The sequence below is a fragment of the Aythya ferina genome (genome assembly GCF_964211825.1).
Source record: "Aythya ferina genome assembly, chromosome: 14".
In the NCBI taxonomy this organism is placed as follows: Eukaryota; Metazoa; Chordata; class Aves; order Anseriformes; family Anatidae; genus Aythya; species Aythya ferina.
Window position 1 is genome coordinate 12,745,835 of NC_140312.1, and position 11,700 is coordinate 12,757,534.

General features: G+C 42.8%; 1 long non-coding RNA gene across 1 annotated transcript in view; it reads right to left on the bottom strand.

The window, feature by feature from the left end:
* Positions 1-10,951, bottom strand: part of LOC311444345 — a 32,136-nt gene extending 21,185 nt beyond the window's left edge. The window contains exons 1-3 of the long non-coding RNA XR_014697838.1: positions 10,779-10,951; positions 7,026-7,178; positions 453-566 (exon numbers count right to left, since the gene is read on the bottom strand). This is a non-coding gene — a long non-coding RNA (uncharacterized lncRNA). The remainder of the gene's footprint in view (positions 1-452; positions 567-7,025; positions 7,179-10,778) is intronic.
* Positions 10,952-11,700: the final 749 nt, after the last annotated feature.

Below are 11,700 nucleotides of genomic sequence, written 5' to 3' on the forward strand. Positions count from 1 at the left end.
AAGTTAAACTGAATTTGCACCATAATTTCTCCAAATTATTATTTTTTTTTGTTGTTATTAAAACACTCCTGTCACCATTCTCTCAAGAATCTTTTGTGTCTCTGTGCTTTAGCACAGGAATTTCATATTTAGCACAGGGTTTCTACTGGTGAGAAGTCTGTATCATTGCCGTCACAACTGTCCTCAAAATTCTTACATTTCAAGCAGCTTGAACCACTAGCAGTTATATTCTGCAAGTCAAACAGAGTAACTAAGATACCATGAGATTTAATTTCTAGGAAAAGAAAAACACAAGAACAATCTGAATGATTTCTAAGCACATGGAAACTAAGAAGGAGATGAGTACTTGTCGACATGAGCTCCTTGTGAAGAAATCAAGCAGATTCTGTCTAATTTCCCTCTCTGAAGGGTAAGATCTTGCAGATAGGGAAGAAGCAGCAGATACCACATACCTCAATGCTACTGAGGCTTCTAACTTCATCCAACATGAGATGCGAGTACAAGAATGCCCAGGTTGAGGACAAATCTGGTCGGAATCCACACTCAGAGCAGCTTCCAATGGTTTGCTGTGAAATTTAAAGTACGAATTGAATGGCTACTCAGCTGTTCATCAGTTCCATTCAATATTTTATTGATAGCCTGGATGAGGAAATGGACTGTGTGTTTATTAAATCTGCCAAGATTAAATCTGTGAAGACTGGCTACAAACACATGGGGGACAGAAGTATTAAAAACTTTTGACAACTTGGACAAGTTGTCTATAAAAATAGGAGTCATCTCAATTGTAATAAGCGTAGCATTTTAACTTAGGCAGGAGTACAGTGCACAAATACAAGACAGACATCAGATGGGCAGAAAGCAGTCTGAAAAAAAACAAAAACAAAAAAAAAAAAAAAACACATGAAGGTTCTGATAGATCACAAGCTGAACAGGGGTCATTCTCTTGAGCAAAGAGAAAACACTGCACGGATATATTAACAGAAGAATTACCTGCAAGACATCTTGCAGGTTCTTTTCCTGTGCTCAATATTAGTAACACCTCAGTGCAGAGGCACGTCCAGTCTTGGGTACTGCTCCTCAAAAAAGGTTGACAGGCCAAGCAGCAAGAATAACAACAAAGGTTAGAGGTCTGGAAAACATGACCTGAATCAAAAGACCGAGAACAGGAGGTGCTCAGAAGAGAGAAGACTGAGGAGAGAGGCAATAACAGTCCTGATTAAGTCAGGACAGAGTCAGGATAGGTGCAGTAACAGTCCTGTAGCAGACAAAAGTCTGCCACAAAATGGAAGATAAACAACAGTTCTTCATATGCCGAGAATGTTGTAAGCAGATCTGATTCTGTTGTGGAAGGAGACAGACTAAGTGATCTGCTGAGATGTCTTCCAGCTTCATTCTTCAATGATTCTGCACTCAGCTGATGCTGATTAGAGTTTGTCTGTACTCAATTTGTCCTGATGTACCCTAGTGATACAGTAATTGCTCATGCACATTTACATCATTTCTGCATTAACATCATCATTAAGGTTACGGCGTTATACCTTCAACTTACCATCTTAAGACTATCCGTCTTACAAATTCCTTATCAAAATGCTATTTGTCAAACCAGCTGGACTTGCAACTCATTAATCAAAAGCCATTTTAATAATTAGTCCTCAAATAGTAGTTCAATAAAATCTTTGTATCTTAATTTTCCTTTCTAACCAGTGCAGTGGGTAAAAGGGTTTATAAGCATTTGGCACCACTACTTTCAGTCTCAAAGAGTCCAGATTAGAGCAGCTGCTGACAGTTTCCCATTCCACCGTCATCTATAGCATATGCAATTTTTTTCTAACATTGTCATAATCTCATGCCTCTCAGTTCCAGATTCTTATAGAAGACACCAGACCACGGCTGCTGCCATGAGTATCTGGCCTGCTCCCCAGTACAAGAACAGAACCAGCAACATCTACATTCTGACAGCAGAAGATATGTATTTGAAATTTTATCCAGATTATCCATTTCAGTGATTACACATCCTATTTCAAGAATGTATTAGTAATGTCTCTGCCACTGCACAGAAAACAGGCAGGGCAGCTGACTGACATGACTGCTTCTTAGGAGCAATTACTTACTTCAGATGCCAAGGGAAAGCATTGCTGCCTTATCAAAATTATAATCAATTACCAATATTGATCAGAACCAGCTATAGCTCAGCATCCCACAGGACTGACCAAATTAAATGGCTGTGCTATAATATTGCTGGCAGGAGAACAAAGACCCTCACAAAATTGTGCAGGTTCTGAAATTTATGAAAATATAGCTCAACTTCACTGGCATACAATCAGTTAAAACAACAGTACATAAAGACAGATATGATGCAAGCCACACGCATTGCCAGCTCTGTACATCCTTACACCATTGTAGAACTGAGTTGATATGTCAGAGGGTGGAAATCCAAAAGATTCCAGGTTTATCATCTTAATTTTTTACATCTTCTTCTCAAGAATTCACACTGCTGTCATTTTCTCTTCCATTCTGATTACCTTCTTTGTAATGTATTGGTTTTCCTGCTTTTACTGAATAATTCCTGGTCTATTATATCTATAATTATACTAATAATTAAGCATGCCTTTTCATCAGCTAGCAGCTAATTACTTCTGCTCCTACCCAGCTTGCTCAGAAAACAGTCAATTCATCTGTATCCATATCACTCTCCCTGTTGCTAAGCAGTCAATGCTAGTCAGCAGTGGCACTGTAACTGGTGTTGTTTGGTTCACCCTGGCTTTAAATGTATTTCGCAGCAGCTGAGTGGTGGTGCCTTTCAACCTCCAAGCAAATGCTTTTCACTGGTAAGCAAGCTTTAGTCACACGCTGAAGTGCGGCACCTGCTTGGCAGAGACTGCTTGTCCCCCGCCAGTTCCAGAGCAGCTTCGGAGCTGTTAGTAAGCAGCTACTGCTCGCTGTGAGGTGCAATTGGAGAGACCCAAAAAGAATCAGCTAGCAAACCAGCCTCTGCCACCTGCAGTCTTCCTCCTTTCACTGTCGGGCCTTATCCAGGATTTTGTTATCTGCAAATCCAAGTCATGACGTAATCCAAGCCCTTGCTTCTCTGACACTACCCCAGTGAAGGACTATTTGTGTTCACACACTGTCCTTCCAGACTTCCTGGCACACCTATGTCAGTTCATGGGAGAACTGGACATTGTCTGCGTCACTCTCTGCTACCTCACTCTGGTTCTCACCAGCATAGTGGAAGCAGCCTCCACTCCAGAACGCTCCAGCTAGTTAGTGTGTTACTTCAGTGATGTGGTAATAAATCAGCCCAGATGGCCTTTTATCCAGTTCCCTGGATTTTTAATTGTTGCAGGTGGGAGAAGGAAGCTGACGTTCCAGAGCAGGAGCACAAGAAAGATGTGGACCTGTTTGAGTGAGCCCAGAGGAGGGCCACAAAGATGATCAGAGGCTGGAGCACCTCTCCTAGGAAGAAAGGCTGGGGATGTTCAGCTTGGAGAAGAGAAGGCTCCGGGGTGACCTCCTTGCAGCCTTTCAATACTCAAAAGGGTCTTATAAAAAGATGGAGAAGGGCTCTTAACTCGGGTAGATAATCATAGGACAAGGGGGAATGGTCTTAAACTAAAAGAGGATAGATTTAGACTAGACATTAGGAGGAAACTCTTCACTGTAAGGTCAGTGAGGCACTAGCACAGGTTGCCAAGAGAAGCTGTGGATGTCCCATCCCTGGAGGTGCTCAAGGCCAGGCTGGATGGGGCCTTGGCACACCTGATATAATGGTTGGCATCCCTGCCCATGGCAGGGGGGTTGGATTTAGATGGTCTTTAAGGTCCCTTCCAACCCAAGCCATTCTATGATTCATTCTATGATTCTATGAATTCTTGCAGCTTCCAACCCCAGCAAGCCACTTCTTCACCTCTTCACAGTTACTGGTGAAATTGGAGTGGCTGATCTTTCCATCCTTCCCAGACACCGGGCTAGGCCAAGGCACTTAATCCTTTCATCTCTTTCTTGACTGCATACGCTGGAGAAAAAAAAAAATAAATAAATGTTGGCAAATGCAGAGGTTGTGGTTGATTCCAGAGAAGGGGAATTCAAAAAAATGAGGAAATTTGTAAAAACTAAAAATAATAATAAAAAAAATGCTCAAGGTGGCAGCCAGAAAGGTAAAACGTTTTCAGATGGCAGGTAGACTATTTTAGGATTCTATATTGGAGGCTCAAAGCAAATGCATATAGCCTGTCAAAAAAGACTTGAGAGGAAAAACAAAAAGCTAGCATCATAAAACAGCAGGATCAGGGAGGCTGTTGGAAGTTAAAAGGTACCCTGCAAAAAGCTGAAGTTGTGTCTGAAAAAGGAAAACTAAAAAGAACATAAATTCTGGCAGACTAAAGGTAAAAGCACAATAACACAGACTGAAAAAAAGAGTTTAGAAACAGTTTGCTGAAGAAATAAAAAAATTGTAATAAATCCTCCTTGAAAACATCAAGAGCAAGACGCTTACAAGAGCCAGTGGGCTATATAGATATGAAGGAAGCACTTAGAAAAGATAATGTCATAACAAAAAATCCAAAACCTTTTTTTTTTTTTTAAATCTCTATTCACCTGGAGAATCCTGAGAAACTCAGAGACCTGCATCTTGTTCAAACGAAATTCATAGAAGGCTTGTCTTGATTTTAAAACATTGTTAAGAGTAGCCCACAAACCAGACAACACAAATAACAGCGTATCACTGGAAGCAGATGATATTCATATAAGATTTTTACAGAATGTTAAATATGAATCATCTGAGCTAATACCTATAGTATGTAACCTTTCCCTGAAAATTGCTGCGATTATCAAAGGACTGGAAGGTAACTAGTAAGAAATGAGTTTTTAAAAATAAATCCATCGGCGATTCAAGAAACCACAGAACACTAAGTCTAATGTCCATACTGGTCATATTGGTGAGAGCTCTAGTAAAGAACAGAATTAGTGTATACATGAATAAATTTAACACATTAAGTAAACATGGCTTTTGCAAAAAGGAATCTGAGCCTCCTACATCTGCTGGAATTCTTTGAAGGCATCAAAAAACAGACGAATAACAGAGATCAAGCTAAGAAATTTTCCCGGTATTTCCAATTCACCCCAAGCTTCCATAAACTTCAGACATTTAAGGTGATCTCTCATCAAAGGCTCTTAAATAAACTAAACAGCTGTGGACTACAGGCAAGGAAGGACCTCACAGAGATAAATAACTCATTAGATATAAGAATCAAAGATTAGACTAAAGGATGAGTTTTCTCAGTGGAAGAAGACCATCAGTGGAGTCTCACAGGGATATGCATTAAGGCTATAGTTTATTCAGAAATGATCTGGAAAGACAGTGGAGTGGTGAAATAAAGATTTTTGATAAAAATGGAATTTGTTAGGATAATAATTACTAAAAAAAAAAAAAAAAAAAAAGTAAAGACATCATGACACTAAGCAGCCTCACAATAAAATGGAAGATAAATTTCAGTGCTGACAACTACAATCTGGCTATCTGAGAAAAGCAACACTAACTTTCCACATAGAGTATGGAGTTCTGAACCAGTTTGCACAATTTAGGAAACGCATCTTGAAGTTATAATAGCTAGTTCTATGAATATATCACCTCACTGCTCAATAGCAGTCAAAAAAATCAGAAGTTCAGACTTCTTTTGAAAGGAAAGTATGACTATGTCACTGTACGAATTCCTGGTGCATCTGCTTCTTGATTATCAAGTGCAGTTCTGGTACCCTCACCTCAAAAAAAAAAAAAAGAAAAAAGAAAAAAAAAGAAAAAAGAAGCCTGTAACGGAAAAAGAAAAGATACATGGCAGAATGACAAACATGATAAGAAGTACAAAACTGCTTCCATGTGAAAAACAAAGTTAGCATGCAGAGGCTGAACAGAAAGCAATGACTAGCCACTTGTCTTTTCCAATTGTAAAGAGCAGTCCAGGTGCCTGAATGGGGAAATGGACATTGTACAAGAACTCTGTCACCTGCCTTTTTGTTCAGCCACTGAAGCCTTCATATTCTGTCACACGAGAATTTCAAGGCATGCGTGAGAATTGCGACAGCTAGGCTTCAGGAACAGATTTTAGACAATCCCAGCGTGATTTCAGGAAAAACCATATGGGGAGAAAAGGAGGAACAAAAGACTGCTGTACTTGCAGTACTTTTTGTGCCTGTTACTTTTAAGTCATCACTCATTAGAGGCCTCCGCTTCCTTTCCCATCTGCCCTCCCCACATTACAATTTTAGATTTATTTTTTTTAAAAAAAAAGCACCCAACAACAAAAAACCACCACAGAATACTTAGGCAGCATTTACTAACATTTAACTGACTCTGGCAACTCAGCCAGGTTGCCTCCACAGCGATGCATTTTAACACGGCTCCTTTCACCTTTTTACACTTCTCTCATTTTTCAAACTCGTTTGAGCATTGTGGGTTCAGGTTGTTAGCTTAGCTCCTTCAAGGACAGTGCTGCTTTTCAGTCAGTTGTGCAGTGAATAGTACCAATTGGTCTCCTACCTGCTAACAGCCTTAAACTACTGGTGAGCTATTAATAATACGAAAGCAATCATTTTAATTGCAACCTGGTGTCTAGAATTTAAGAGCTGTACAAAGAGTTCCTACTATCTCAAATATTATTGTCCCAATGTGCATTTTGGAGTTTAGCTCTCATTAAAAGTAATAGAGGGAAATAGTCTGTAGCAAACTGAATGTGTTTGTTTTCACAGTTCACCTCCTGCTCCTCTACACGAAAACATACTCTCGCTCAGTGACAAGACCACAGCTGTTGCCATCTTTTAGTTACCTGCTGAGTGCAATATTTAGCTTGAGGGACACTGAAGTTTTCTGTTTGTTAGTTATCAGGTCAATAACTCTCACCTTATCACTTCAGTTTCCATTCTGTTGATAAAACCTGTCAGCCTTCCTTGAGTGGTTCCTGGCCCTCAGAAGAAATCACATTAAATTGGCACAACCAAGTAAATCTGTAAGGGATGTGCTCCTGGCTTACCAAAGGGAAGGGGGGGGGAGGGCTTGAATTTCTCTCCCTCTTCCTTCTTGCACGGCTCCAATGTCCCAGCACTTAGAGCTGTGTTGAAATCCTCCCTACGGATTCAGCAGTTCAAGTCAGCTCAGGTCTTTCAATATGGCCCAGAGGAGATGTCTGTGGAGCCAAAATTGATATGTTTAAGTGCAAGAGACAATAATCATTTCTTCAAGTATAAGCTAAAAATACCCAGAAGAAAGTGGAAATCGTAATGGAGATTTTAAAGATCTGTGACATACCAGAGTCTGCACAAGGGTTTTAATGAGAGAGAAGCCAATTTAATTGGTCAGCGAGAGCAGATGCTTTGCTGGGTGAGGGGGCTACAACGCCTCACATTCCCATTTAATGCCACAAGCATCACTGCTGTGCTTAACACGGCTGCGACAAGTCCGTGTCACAGGAGCACATCATCAGAATCAGGGAGAACCTTGATAATCAACGTCTCCGTGCTGTCAGATCACAGAGCTGAGCCACGAGGAGAAAGCGCTGAGAGGAGGAGGCGAAAGCTGACAATGAAACATTTCTAAAGGTAATTGCATGGCTGACCATCGCTGGTTGTCGACACTTGTTTAATTATTATGATATGGCTCCGCGTTGGACCTGAAGTGAAAACAGCCCATTAAGTTTTAAAGTCTGTTAATGCAGCGTTAACAGGGAATTGCTGAGTACAAGGGTTAAAATCTGGAGGTCTCCCATGTGAAAACACTTCTGGAGTGCATGTCACCGTTCAAAGGGAACCCAGAAATAACTTCCACGGACCATTCAATTATAGGCAATCACCACACAGCGCTCCCTCTACTCGTGGCATTGCTCATCAATCAGGCTTTCTGTCATGATGTCTCTTCTCATAGCAGTCACCAGAAGGCTCTGAGCTCCCTCCGAATTCATGTGACATTTACTGTCAGGGGCTGTCAACACCAAGAGATTCTCCCAGGGCCTCCGAGTTCATCACAAAGCAACGAGATATATCCCCAAAACGCGTCCCCCGCCTTTCAGCTCTGGATTACGGTGACTGACTGAGGGGCTTCGCAGCTCTCAGGGAGGAGCGGAGCAGCGGTGCAAGCTCCTGCTTATGCCCAGACACTTCCTCTCCCTTATTTTCATATTAGAAAAATGCAACTGCATTAAGAGAAATACAGTCCAGGTTCGAGGTCTGTGATTAATTATGATTTCCTCAAAAATGTCTCTTATAAACCTATTAACAGAAAGATGAGATTGTTTACTTTGAAATTTAGCCTCCCCGTCTTTAGCATTGATTCTGCATTCAATGTCTGCTTAACAATAAAGTGACCTAGTGGAATAAATTTATAAACCTTAATAAATTGCAGTTGGCAGTATTGACGGAGTGTGTATACGCACATTTGTTTTTGTATGAACATATTATAAGAAATCTAATAAAGTAAAACAAACACATTTTCTCTGTCTGTGAGCTGTGAAACTAGATCATCTGTAATTACAGCATTTCAAGTATACTTGGTCAAAGTTGCATGATTTTTTTTAAAAACCATAAATTTCCAGCTAGAGAAAAACCGTGCATCAAAGCTTACATGTTCCACCGAGTTACTTTGCTCAAGATGCAGAAAAAGAAAACACAGATGAAATAAATACCTAACTTAGCAGAGACAGGAGGAAACAGTCTCAGCACCCAGGAAATAAAGTTTCAGGAGCAAGTGCCTCAAAGACATTATGAAGAACTTGGAGATAAGTGGGTTTTGCCTGGACTTTAATAGGGGACTGCCATTAATGAACATTTAAACCAATGAATAAGAAAGAGTGGTTTGAATTCCAAGGCTTTTGTAAGGCCTGAGAATTGGTAATAAAAACAAACATTGAAATTCAAGGAGGCTAAATTGCCTTCTCCAACCAGTATATTTTCCTCCTTGCACCAAAATAAATATATTCCTTAAAGAGCAAAGTATTTTCTCAAAATTATTATGTGATAACGAACCCAGTTCTCCCAGCCTCTTCAGGTACACTCTGTGTGCTAGCCCACTGATCTCCATCATCGGAGCTCAGCAATTCAGGCAATTTTCCATCCGATTTGTAGTCCATTTATCCAGTCCATACCTCACCAATTTGATACGATGATGCTATGGGAGACAATGTCAAAGGCCTTGCTAAAGTCAAGGTAAACAACACCCACGGCTCTCCCCTTGTTCGCTGAGCCTGTCTCATCACAGATGGCAATCGGGCCGGATAGGCACAGTTTGCCCTTGTCAAACCCACGCTGGCTGTCCGCAATCACCTTCCTCTCCTCCGCATGCTGACAGTTTCCAGAAGGCGTGCCATCACCATCCAGAGAGCGAGGTTACATTGCCTGTTTTATAACTGCCCAATCCTTCTTCCCACCTTTCCTGAACGCATGTATGAAGTTTGCCCTTTTTTAATCACCAGAAACCTCTCCCTGATCACCACGACCTCCCGAAGCGGCCCTGCAATGACATCAGCTGGTTTCCTCAGCACCCTTGGGAGCACAGAACAAAATCCCACCACCAGCTATCAGGCAAGCTGCAGCAAGGCGCTCTGGCACCTGCAGCAATTCCTCATGGCTTATCACCTCGTCATTCTCCATGTCCTTTCCACTCTCTCACTGCCAGCTGCAAGGACACAAAGGAGCTGACCTGAAAAGAAGCAGGGAGCTGCCCTCACGTGGGACACGCTGTCCTGCCTGCACAGCTCCTCTCACTTCTCTTCCACACACACTCCTTTAGCCACCTTACCCCACATCTCTGCTCCTTGCTCCACTTGCTCTGCCCCTTGCTATCTCCGCTTTATTCTCGCTCTGCACAGGCCCCTTCCTCATCTCTCAGAGCTTCCCTCTCATCTCCTCTTCATTCAGCTATTCACCTTCTCCAGAGTAAAAGCAATAAATGCGCAGCAACCGCACAACTGAAGTTGTTCCAGCTCCTGTGGCATCCTCATGATATGAATCAAAACAGATTAGCTCTGCTATTGACTCGCCAGTTGCAGAAAAGACAGAGTATCGTGCACCAAACAGCTGGGGACTTGAAAGAAAACGAGGACTAACAGCAACGATAACGCCGTGATTAGCTGGGAGATCTTGGATGAAATGATACCAACAAAGACAGCTGAATTTTCTGGGAGCATTAATTACTGATACCACCTTGATGAGAGAGAAAATTAAGGCAAGATTATAGACTGAAAGTGCCGATATTTCTATCGTGCATGCAGTCTCCATCCCCAGACAAACTTAGTAGCCAAGGAGATACCAGTCTGCTAACATGAAACACTCATAACATCCTTTGCTTCACATAGATACATTTACCAAAACAGACAACTAAATGACCTGGTAATTAAGGTATAAGGACAAATCTGGGGTGAAAAGGATAAAGGGTGTGTCCCGTATATGACACTACAAAAAAAAAAAAAAAAAAAAAAAAAAAAAAAAAAAGCCATGAAAAGGCAAAAGAAATTTGGTAGTTAGAGCAGGCTCCTAGGCTGATGGAAGAGAGCACAGCTCTGCATCTGCTGAAAAGCCCCGCTCGGAGCTTGCAGCCGGCCACGCATATAGCAGGGATTACACTGAACAAGAGCTATGAGTTCATAACAAGAATTACCAGCAACGGGAAAACCATACTCTGGAAAAAGAGACAAATTGCCAGAATCACCAAGAATTTCTGTGCCCATGGAACTAAGAAATAAACATTAAAGTACACAGTTCAGCTGGAATGAGCACAGGGGCAGCAATATTCATACTTCTGAAGGAAACCACTAGGGTAAAGAGAATATGAAGCATATCTATTTCTCACACAGGCGTGCCACGCTGATGGTTGGGAACTCTGCCATCTCCTGCTGCAAGGCAGTCGAAGCAAACCCGGAGGCAGACAGCAAGCAGCGGGCAGGAGCCCACCAGCAATAGACATGGAACCGGGCCGCCTGCCGACAGAGGTGGGGACAGGCTCACACATGACCCAAGCGTAATGTGCTTTTAACACATTTCTATTCACCAGCACTTCAAATACGTACCCATTTCCCACTTATGAACATTTATACTTAATCACATCACTGATTTCAGGACTACCTGAGTTTCTGATCACACCTGACACTATGGTTTTGCCGTAGAAGGGCTTGGCAGTACGCAGCATCTCCTTGGCTAAACCACGGCCCCGCTCAGGGGCCTCTCAGCTGCTGCTGCAGGCTGCTCTGGATCAGGAATCAGTCGTGGAAGGGTTGGGGTTGGAAGCGGCCCCAAAAATCACCCGGTGCCAGCCCCCAGCACGGGCAGGGATGGCCCCCACTGGATCAGGCAGCCCAGGATCAACCTGGCCCTGACCCTCCAGGGATGGGGCATCCACAGCCCCTCTGGGCATCCCGTGCCAGCGCCTCACCACCCTCTGAGGGAGGAATTTCTTCCTGACCCCTAACCCAAACCTCTTTTTAAACTCTTAGTTTCAAGCCATTCCCCCTCACCCTATCAACGCCAGACCGCGCACAGTCACTCCCCATCCTTTTTACAACCCCGCTTCAAGTCCTGAGAAGCCACAAGGGGATCACCCACGCAGCCCCTCGGCTCCCCGGAGGCTCCGGGTTTTTCCCGGAGCCGCCGCCCGAAGCCCTCCGCTCCCCTAGGCCGCGCCGCCCCGTCCATGGCCGCCGGGGGCCGCTCTGCGCCGCGGTC